Genomic DNA, 11747 nt, shown 5'->3' with positions numbered 1-11747 from the left:
CTCACTTCGAAAGCTCGACCTTACCCGATCCATATCGATTCTTAGGTCAGATCAAAATTAACCATAACACTGAGCATGTTGCATTGTATAGAAAGACAATGTATAAAGGGAATATCAACTACATATAGAACACTATGTAGATAACAGGAGCACACGAACATCGATGGTTGTGTTTATATAGTCCCTAAACTTTAAAAAATATCTTTCTTAAACTTTAATTTTAAATTCTAATATAACTATTACAGTTAACAACATCAAATAAATGATTTTAAAGACCATTACATAAATGACAAAATAAAATATATATTTTTAGCAAATTTATAATTTTTCATGATCATATTATATGTTTCTTAGATAAATATCGATTGATTCAATTCACAAATCGATAAATGGTAAGATAAAGGTGATAGTTAAAGGAAAAATATTTTTTTCCTTTTATTGAAATGAGACAAAAATATAGAGTTGCACCATCTATGAAAACAAGTGTCATATGGTTTAGAAAATGGGCATGTTATTGTTAAAAATTTAAGGGGAAAAAAAGATATATTCATGTGCCAATTTATTTACCCACTTTCCGGAAAAAAAATATTTTATCCACATGTTTACTTTATCTTACCATTTCTTTGCTAATAGAGATATTATTATTGAGTTAATTATAGGATCACATATGGACTATATAAAATCACAATTAAAAGTTTAAATAAAAAATAGGCACAACTAGGGATGAGCATATGGACTTGAAAAGTCGAACTGGTTGATTGAAATCGACCGAAAATATAACAGTCGGTTGGTTTTGGGATAGGCGATTCGGTTACATTATAATTAAAAAATTACATTTTAATATTTTATAATTATATTAAATAGTTAGGGTTTTTTTTTTTTGTTTACCTTTACACTTTACACCATTACTTTTCAACTTAATAATTATTATTTATTAGTTTAAAATGTCTTGTAAATAATGAAAAACAATGTACAGAAAAAAATTTGAATGAAAATTGTAATGAAAATTGAAAAGCACTATACAGTATATCCTATATACAAGGAATTTGAATAGAAAAAATAATAAGGAACCGAAAAATTAATTAAAAACGCATTTGAAAAAAAAAATCACTGTCGATTTAACTGACAAATAGACCGACCGACCGACTCGATCGATGCACACTAAAACAAATAAAATCATTGGTTTCCAGATTTGGAAACCGATAGTGTTGATTTTTGACAGCGGGATCGGCCAAAAACCGACCTCGACCGACCGGTGATCAACCCTAGATACAACTGTGACAAATCTATAATTTAACATTATCTTTCCAACTAATATTGGATTGGAAATAGATTTAAAATATTTGTATGGAATTATAAAATGGTCTTCAAAATGTTTTCATAACAAAAAAAAAAAAAGAATGTTTAATGCAACCCACACAATAAATTTTAATAATGTATATTAAATAAATTCGAAAGGAAAATTCAGTCTTAATCCAAACTATTTATTTAGAGGTTTAAAAATGTACGGAAGTTTGAATGTTTACTAATTGTACTTAACTCATTTGATTGACTAGCGAAAAAGATAAAAGGGCGATTAAATTAATGATTGTATGCACCCAAGATCTAGGTTCGAGTCCTTCCGTATCCAGTAATTAAAAAAAATAATAATGATTGTAGTGCTAATTACTGGACAAAATATATTAATTTAATATCAATTTTGTTGATTGCATTATGAGGTAGTCCTTTCCTCTTTCCTTTCTCTCCAGCAGCCTTGCCACCTGCCACCTCCCTTCAAATCTCCTCAATTACAAAGATTAAGGAACAATGTCTTCATTCTAAAGTTTGAATCATTCTTTTGTGCCCTCTTTGTAACAACGGTGAAATGTAAAAAAAGTCGAATGTTCCGGTACTACCTTCGTTTCTTTCACGATGTTCTAAAAGAAGAACTAGAACAAGTAGCGTATGAGTTCTAAGTCTAGAACAGCCCGATCTGTAATGAAGGAGTTCGTTCGTTCTTGTTCTAGATCTAGAACGAGTAGTGATAAAGGTGATGGTGATATTTGCTAGAGGAAGGGGAGAATGAGGGAGGGAAGGAGAGAGGAAGATCACATTATAGTCTAGTCATCGCCCTGCTTGTTCGACACATCCTTTCTTCTTTCAACCTTATTAGCATTAGTAGGTAGGACCGGTCGAGAAATAATAATAAATTAATATATTTTACCAAATTGACTAAGTATAATCAACCACTTAATTGCCATGTCATCAGCTATTTTTCAAAATCTCAAGGACTAAAGTGTCATTTCTGAAACTTTAGGAATCATATAAAATGAAAATTTCAAATCAATATATAACGATATAGAAAATAATTTCTGAATGCATAAAACATAAATTTCTTTTACAATAATATTATATAAGGTGTAGGGTAATGTTGAGAAAATCAATCGAAATTATGTAATTGGGTTTGATTCTGGTTTACCTATCCTAAATTTGGTTTCTAATCATAAATTATATCATCTCAATGACAACTCGAGCACAATTAAAGGGATTAAGTCATCTATACTTAACGAAAAGGTCATGAGTTTGAATCTCCACACTCCACATCAACTCCTCAAATTCATTGTTTTGTTCAAAATCTAAATTACACGTGCAATATAAATTCGTGAACTAAAACATAATAGTAGATATAGATGAGGAGAGGATAGCAGATTTTGATATATATGATACAAATAATTGCCAATAATGTGAGTGGCCAAAAACATGCCTTTGAGTTCATAGTGGGCTTCCATTAATTGATGTGGGGAGTGGTGGGTGGGGATATTGACCTAATTGATTGCCAATTATTGTCAAAGGCATGAGAAGGTGTATTATGTGTACATTGCTTGTGGGCTTTCATGCTATTACATTCCAATAGCAACCTTCCAAAGGATCATGTGGGAAAATGTGCTTTTTTTTTTTTCTTTTAATTCCTTAACCTTATAAATGTTTATAGGTTTGAATGTGATTGAGAACCAATATTTACTGCAAAGTTATTTATTTTTATTTTTTATATTAATGGAATGAAGTAAATTGATGTCGATTTCATCCGATAAAGGTTAAATTTTAGTTTCATGGTTCAAATTTAATGCGAAACTTCTTCTAGTACAATGTGATTTGAAGGCGAACCAAGCAAAAGTTGGTGGGCATGTGATAATCGAGTAGAAAGGAGAGGTACATGAATGAATCGACAACATATCTAAATGAGAGGGATCTTGAGATTATGCAAACTTGGTTAAGAAAAGCTTAAAAGAATTGATAGTAACTAATTCTGCTATCATGGCGCATTTTCCTTTTCGATTGTGGCTCAATTAGTGTTGATCTGTAGAGAAAGTTTTCACTCTTGAAAGTAGCCTAAGTAAAAAAGATAGTGCAATCAAGTTACAAGGGAAAGAGGGCCACTAGTACCATATTTGGATTCCAAATCCTTGTTCGAGACCTAAGTCTAGGACGTTACATGCTAGATCCATAAATTTCGTCTAAGTACTTTGAACAAAAGGGTCACCCACACTAGGGTTTTCTAAACGAAGAAGACAAAGAACCTATAGGTATCAATTTATTTTCTTTTCCTTTTCATTTTCAGAATAATCCTTCCACATAGTAAATGAGAGAACCTAATTCTCTCCCTCCTCTTGCCAAGTATGGATAAAGTTGTAAAGGAAAATAATTATGATAGCTGAAGAAGATGAAGTTCTGTGATAAAAGGAAAAATTCCTTAAAAGTAAGGGAAAGACAAAAATTTTTTAGGAAGATTTATTTTTGGGATATGTTGGAACTCACATTTGAATTTTTTTTTGGGTCAAATTTCTATTCATGAGTCTTACCCTTTTTTCTTTTAATGGTTGAAGGATTGAGGTTTGTTTTTTTTTTTTCAATGTTGTTTTCATTAGTTCACAAGTTTTTATTTATTTGTTTTGGTTTTTTTAAATGTTACCTCTAATCTGTATAATAATAAACAAATTTAGATATGAAGTGGCTGTCTACTCTAATTGAGACATATTTCATCCATTTTTTACATGAGAAGGCAAAAAAGGATTACAAACCTCAATTTTGAATACGAAAGCTTGGGCAACTATATACAATTCTATTATTAAAAAGTTTGCAATAGGTATAACGTATCGAAGTTAAGGACAAAATATAATAGGTTGAAGAAGTTATACTATGAGTTTTCTATACTACTACAACAAACCGGGATAGGATGAGATCCTATCACGAATACAGCCACTGCAAAAAAGAATATATGAAAAAACACATAAAGGTACAAACTAATTAATATCATAATCGTTGAATTTAATCTCCTATCTAATTATTATTTGTAATGGTTGCTATTTTTTAGAGGAATATAATATTTATGCTAAACAATTACGAAAAAAAATATGTGACCGTTATGATATATTAGGGGAGATTTTCAACGACGCTACTGGACAAATGCATTGTTAATCAACTGAGATTCTACCTAATTCTAAAGAAGAAAGAGTCTTAGAGAGGGAATTTGTATCTTCCAGGGGCTCGTATGGAGGGCCCTACCCCCATTTCGGCTCTTATAGGCAAAGAAAATGAAGAGTCAGAGACCTATGGAGATTGGGGTGAGATATCAACCTGTCCATCTAAACGTTGTTAGGTTAGCTAATCATAGGAAAGTCGTGCTCATAAAATTGCACAAACTTTTTTACATGTCATTTTGGATGTTGCTTTGAAACTGTGGATTAAGTTGATGTCTGAGAAGCCTGAAGTTTAGGATTCATGAAAATGTGAATTGGAAGTCACTATATCTAATGTTGAAAAGTATAGCATTGAGGAGTGTTGTATGACCAATTTGGGATCTATTTCTGATTTCCTAACACGACTTATGTGAAAGCATGTGAAATTTTATTTTATATGGATGGAGAGCAATGTTCATGATCATATGAGAAGAAAATATCCTAACAATGTTAGGTGTAGGTTCTTCTTTTTTAACTTTTATGGTATTTAGTTACAATTTTTTTTTATTTTGTAAGAAACTACAGATATTAGATACATTCTTTTGTTTTTTTTTTTTTGGTATAAATGCTACTTGAAAGTTTCATTTATTTATTTTTTTGTTTTTGCTATAGTTACTATAAATTTGTTGCTATTTTTTGATCCATAACATATAGGATGCTTTTTATGTTGGAATACAAGGAGAATTTTAGATGAAAATATTGTTGTGCCGTGAACGAAGCCATTGCCTTGAAATCAATTTTGGCACGACCTCGGTGCTATATCGTATGCTCATCGGTTACTCTCCAAGGGTAACACAACTTCGAACTCAAACGTGCACTCACCGAAGTCGAATGAAATCAAAGAACATGCTCAGAATTTCTTTTAGAAAAAAGATGGTAGAAAACAAATCCGATCAAATCACTTCTATCTATCTTTTAGAAGTCACCCAAGGTATATGAAAGAAAAGAAGAAAATGGTTTTATGAAATTATTCATGAAATTAATATGTAACGTTAAAATTAATTAAATCATTATCAATAATAAAATGCAATTAATTTCATAAATTAATTTAAAATGTAATTAACAATTTAATCTTTGTAAAAACCATTTTTCTTTTGTCATTCTTAACAATTACCCACGAATGAAAAATAGTAAAACTAAAAGATATTATGAGTAAAGAAAAGAAAAATAAACTTAAGCATTAATATGTTTCAATTTGAATTAATGCAAAGTGAAGGAGGCAGCAACCTAAGGAAAGAAAGTGAGTCACTCTTGAACTTTCAACACTTATGGATGAGACTCCCTCAACATTTATGGATGAGACCCCCACAACACATTTAGATCTTTGTTTTTCGATTCCGCGATATAAATCAAGTGCTATTAATGGTCATGCACATAAAAACCTCGGGTCATCGTGAAAGTTCTAGAAATTACAGACTCTTTAACTCTTTAATAGAAGGCGGTCCCATCTTCACAATTACGTTATCGCTTCATCAAGTCCATCATAGATAAACCATTAAAAAAACTGAGCTATGAAGACTTTACACATTATCATCAAGTTCATACAGACCACCCAAATAAAGGGCTATGAATTCTCACAGTACATCACAACATAGGTGTATTATCCATAAAGTTCTTACAGACCACCCAAATAAAGGGCTATGGATTCTCACAATATATCACAAACACCTGGGTTTTAGTCTCATACATACTGAAGACTCAAGAATTATCCTCCATGTTAGGTCTTTGGTGAGATGAGAGGATTCACTAAGTTACTCTCGGACTTAACATACTTTAAGGACATAATTTTACCTTTCAACAACTGTTTCACAGTTCTATTTCTCAAGTGTATATGTCTTCTCTTGCCATTGTACACACTATTTTTTACAATCCCTATGGCCACTTGTGAATCACAATGTAGGAATATTAGCATAAATTCCCCTAATCATGATATATTCAATGAAATAAAAAAAAATTATTCATACATTTCTACACATAAGTATGGTAGAATAATCCATATGACATTTTGCTAATATCCATAAAATATAGTTTCTCCACCTAAAAGAAACACATATTCGCTAGTGAACACATTATCGTTATCTATAATACTGTTTGTATTACAATCACCTTCTAATACATAATGAAATTTATTAAAGTGCAAATAGTAATCCAAACGATGAGAGCAGTCCAATAGTCTTTACCAGGATAGTGAGTATATCTACACAATCTAGTCACAATATATGCACAGTTCATGAAAGACATATCATTGTCTATAATTTTTGCATATTCAGATTGAGATACATCATCCTCATATTATCTTAAGACTCATGCTAGCAATCATAAAATAATCAAACTTATGTAGCATATTCTCAATATAGTGTGATTAACATAGGGTGAACTAACTTATTATTATGTTTATTTGTTTTCACTAAGAATTACATCAGCTTCTCCTAAATCTTTCGTTTTAAAATGTGAAGAGAAAGACAACTTGGTATCATTAATAGAGGTGTTCAAAGAACCCGACAACCCAACCACGTGATTGGGTTGGGTTGGAAAGTTCCCAACTCGGTTGGGTCGGGTCGGGTCGGGTCGGGTCTCGGGTTGGCCCTAAAAAAATTTGGGTTGACCCGACCCAACCCGAAATACTAATATATATATATATATATATATATATATAATGAACATATAATAATTATTAATTAATACTTTTACTATTTATGTTCAATCTCAGTTATCCATTGAGATTTAATCTCAACCATTCATTTATGATTTAGGGTTTTACTTTCTCATCTTTCTCCCCTACCTCATTTTGACATTTGAATTTTCTCTAATCTCTTCCTCTCCTCCATTGTTACCCAACCAAGCTTTCTTCTCCTCCATTGTTTTCCATCCGCCGTCGCCGCCTGCTGCACGTCTTCGCTGCCCGCTGTACCATCGTCGTGCGCCGTCGTCGCCCGCTGCACCATCTGCTCTAATCTCTTCCTCTCTTCCATTTCAGATGTGCTTTTTTTCTTTTTTGAATCTGTTTATAGTTTTGATTTTAGATTTTGATTCATAGTTTAGTTTTTGTTTACTTTCATGGATTAAATTATTTTATTAAGTTTCAGATTTTATTAATTTGTTGTTTTCGACTAATTTTTGGGTTGTACTGATTTTGGGATTGGAAGAATATGTACTGATTTTGAGATTGAAATAATAAATTTAATAAATTAAATTAAAAAAAGAAAAGATAACCCGACAACCCAACCCGAAATTTTATGGGTTGGGTTGGGCATCCATTTTCAATTCATCAGTTCCCACATATGGTTCAGGTTGTTCCAAAAAATACCCCTAACCCGACCCAACCCAATCCGTGAACATCCCTAATCATTAATTGTTAATTTATGTTGATAGCTAATTGTTGAAGTGTTCTTTACTTTTGATATTTAACCACAAGGAAATCAAGAAATTGCAAAATCAGATGGTTGACTATTCACGTAACGCCCCGAGTCCCTCAGGTTAGTTAGTCTCGAATCAGGAGATTTTCATTTAATTTTTAAATTAAACTTTAATTAAATTTGTACATATCGGGTTCCGCGGTATTGATTTTATCTTAAGTTGGGATGGGTTTCTTTTCCCTTGGGTTTGGTCATGTTGGGCTTTTATTGGGTTGGTTTGGTTTTAAAACAAAGGAAAAGGAAATTAATAAAAAGAAAAAAAAACACATTAGGTTTCCATCTCCTTCTTCCTTCCCTTGCCCTAGCTGCCCACCCCCCTTCTCTTCCTCTCCTCCTCCGGCAACCGGCAATACCAGCGGCGACTCAACGGCACGTGGCGGCAGGCTCGACGGTGGGTTCTCGTTCCGGTGACCTCGAGCAGACCGTGAACGCCATGTTACGGCAGCACCCCGACGCCCCGACGATTCCATAGCAGCGGCGGGCAGCGACCCACGACGTTCCAGTGGCGGCGAAGTTCGTAGCAGTAGCAGCGGCACAACCTCGCTCCTTCGATCCGTTGCACGTCGAGACCAAAGACTCGAACGGTAGTGATGCGCCGATTCTGCAGTAACAGTGACGGTCCGAGTGGTTTTGCATTCATTCGTGACAGATCGTCATTTGGAAACGGCTTCTGACGGCTTCGGGTCCAAACAACACTCCTTCATCACCTAGGCTCGTGTACAACAGTGTTCGGTAGCTGATTTGGTGTGTCCCCTCTGCTGCAACTCATGGACAGTAGCGTTTCAGTGGCATCCGGGCTTACCCACATCCGTTCGAAGCCCGATTTAGGCTACCCACACCTTGGCGAGCTAGATCTAGGTTACCCACACCTATACGAAGTCGATTTTATGGTAATGAGTCATTTGAACCCTCTTAGAATTGATTTCGAAGGCTGAATAGTATATGTAACTTGCTGTTTTTTTTCTGTTTTAGTGCCTAGGTGTGAGATCGACGCAAAACTTAGGGGCGCGGTTGTGGGTAAGTAGACAAGGGGCGTGTGCGTGCGTTAATGTGTGCTAGTTGGTCTCTAATGTGCTGTTTTGTGATGTTTAATATTGATTTTGATACGCTATTGTGCTAGGTAACTCTCGTTTGTGTTAATCTGTATACTTGGTGTAGTGTTGAATATTCGTCGGTGATAATGGTGGAATTTTGCCTTGCTAAACTGCTAATAATTGTTGTGGGATGATGTATGTTTACAAAGGATGCATGTTAAAATAGAATTATTGTGATTATGTTTTCTTATGATGTGGGCGTGCTTGTATGGTTTATATAAATGTTTCTTAATGTTGCGAGCGTGCTGGTCTGAGTCATATTATTTTCTTATGAGATGTGGGTGTAGTAGAAGCATATTTTCGGACCCGGTTCGCAGGCTAGGGGTTGATGTGGAGTTGGTCATGATGAGGAACGTTGGATTCTTGGGGAAAGTGAATGGGTGAGTGTCAGGGCCTCTGGTATAAATGGTAGGGGGCTGATACGTCACTAATTGAGTATCAAGGCCTCGGGTAAAAATGGTAGAGGGTCGATGCGAGGAGTCTTTTGGAAGGAAAACTATTGGGGCCTTGGGTAAAAATGGTCAAAGGCTGATAGATGGTGAAGTCATCGGGGCCTTGTGTAAAAATGGTCGAGGGCCGATGCAGTAGTGTCGGGGCTTTGGGTAAAAAATGGTCAGGGGTCGACTCTACTCGAAAGAGTTAGCTGTGGAAGGCTAGGATAGCTGTGATAAGCGTAGAGGTGCTTGAGATGTTAGGGAGACTCGAGGTTGGTAACTAATTTATCCATGGTTGTGGTTGTCGTCGGATCTTATAGAGTGTGTCTATGTTTGATTGCATAATGTGATGAAGAGCATGACTATGAATGTTTCATAATTTTGTGTGAGCATGATGTTTGTGTGTTGTTGGTGAGGGCTACTTACAGAGTATATTTTATATACTCACCCCCCCTACAATTATTGTTTCAGGCGAAGGATTCATTGGCGACCATGGTGATGAGACAGAGGAGACATGACGAGCGAGGACCATAGGCTGCGTAGTTACTTTTGCTTAGCTTAGGTTTAGATGGTTAAGACCTTATGGTTTAGTCAATAAACTACTTGTTCTTATCTGAATAATTGGGAGGTTCCCACTCGTTGTCTACTTTATTTCGGAATAGGTGTTTATTTTAGTTTTCTTCCATTCATTGAGTTTGCCTAGTTGGAATAATGAAGTTGCCTCATGGGGTTGTCCACGGATGATGTTTGATTGATATTCTATAGAGTTGATTCATTGGTAAATTGATGAGAGTTGTAGCTTTATTTTATATAATTATTTCACAGGGAGTTGTCATCTCGTGTTTGGAGTGAAGTTTAGACAGGTGGGTAGTTAACGTGACCTAGAAGTGTGTGGGAAGTTCTGGGGCGTTACATTTCAACTCAACTTCATAATCCCACTCAGCATCTCATTCGGGTTTCTCTGCAAATGAGTCTTTACCCATTTTGTTTGTTTCTTTTCTTTGTGTACAAGTTGGTTAGTAGAGAGAAAAATGAGGGTGCAGGGGTGCAATTGAAAAAAGGGAAAAGAAGAAGTTCTTCTTTCTCTTTAGGTAATTGTTTATCTTCATCTTTGAGAGAGTGCGAGGTCTGGGGATTTTAGTAAAGTTTCTTTGTGGACAGCTTTGTATCTCTTGAGAAGATTAAAAGGGATTTGTGTATTTTGGAGTTCTTGAGAATGCTCCGTTCCCTTTGATGCTGTTGTACTCTTTTGATTACCGAAACTAGTGGATGACCGGAAGAAAGTGGATGTAGATCTCAAATTGGATCGAACCACTATAAATCCGTTTGTCAATTTCTTTCCCTATCACTCTGTTTTTACATTTTCTGATATATGTTCATAATTGTTCACTGCATTTTGGTTGGGTTACTGGTTTTTTGAGTCTGTTCAGAGGTGTGTTTCTTATATTTGTGTGAGATAAGTGTTGGGTGTGTTGCCCTAAACTCGTAGTTTATATTTTGTGTAAAAACAAATGTATATTCAATAAAGTTTTATACAATAAAGTTGTTGTTGAATTCATAGCATTGCATTGTCCAAAATCCAATAAACTAAACATCCGAGGTTATTTTAGTGTAACCGGGACAGTATATGTACTGAGTATATATTTGATATACTGGGTATATATTTGATATACCCCTGATATACGAGGTATATATTTGATATACCCTTGATATACAAATGGATAATGTCCTGTGAATAACCTAAAGGGTCTATAGTATATGGATAAGGCTGAATACCTTATCCTGGCAACACTATGGATATGGCCCACTCTGTAAAGATTACAGACGACTCGATCCAGGTCGTTCGTGTGGAGACATGCGAGTGAGGGTATCCTATACAATGAGTTTGTATAAGACCGGACCACGAAATAGCCAATCTTTAGATGTAACACCGTTAACTAATAGATTGCTGTTTCTTAGGATGACCAGACAACTCATTCTCAATCCTGAATGAGTTATGGACTCTTGCCCGTGAGGGCTCGTCCTTTGATCTGTATGGGTGAGAGTGGCCCGAGTTGCCGACTCAATATTCCTACAATTTTGGGGACGAGACCGAGTGGGGAGCTGAGAACATAACTTCACAAGATGGAATTCACTCCTCCCCGACTTTAGGGGAGTAGATGAATGTTCTCTTAAATTCTGACTCCATGACTTGAACAAGGGGCCCCACCCTCTCATTGACCCGAGAGGGGCTTCCGGGTTGTTCATTAGAGAAGCAGTGATATTTAAGGAGTAAGATGTAACTCAGGGGTAAAACGGTAATTTGAC

The sequence above is a fragment of the Momordica charantia genome (assembly GCF_013281855.1).
Source record: "Momordica charantia cultivar OHB3-1 chromosome 7 unlocalized genomic scaffold, Mcharantia_2.0 BLBB01000007.1, whole genome shotgun sequence".
Classification (NCBI taxonomy): Eukaryota; Viridiplantae; Streptophyta; class Magnoliopsida; order Cucurbitales; family Cucurbitaceae; genus Momordica; species Momordica charantia.
This window is presented reverse-complemented; position numbering follows the sequence as displayed.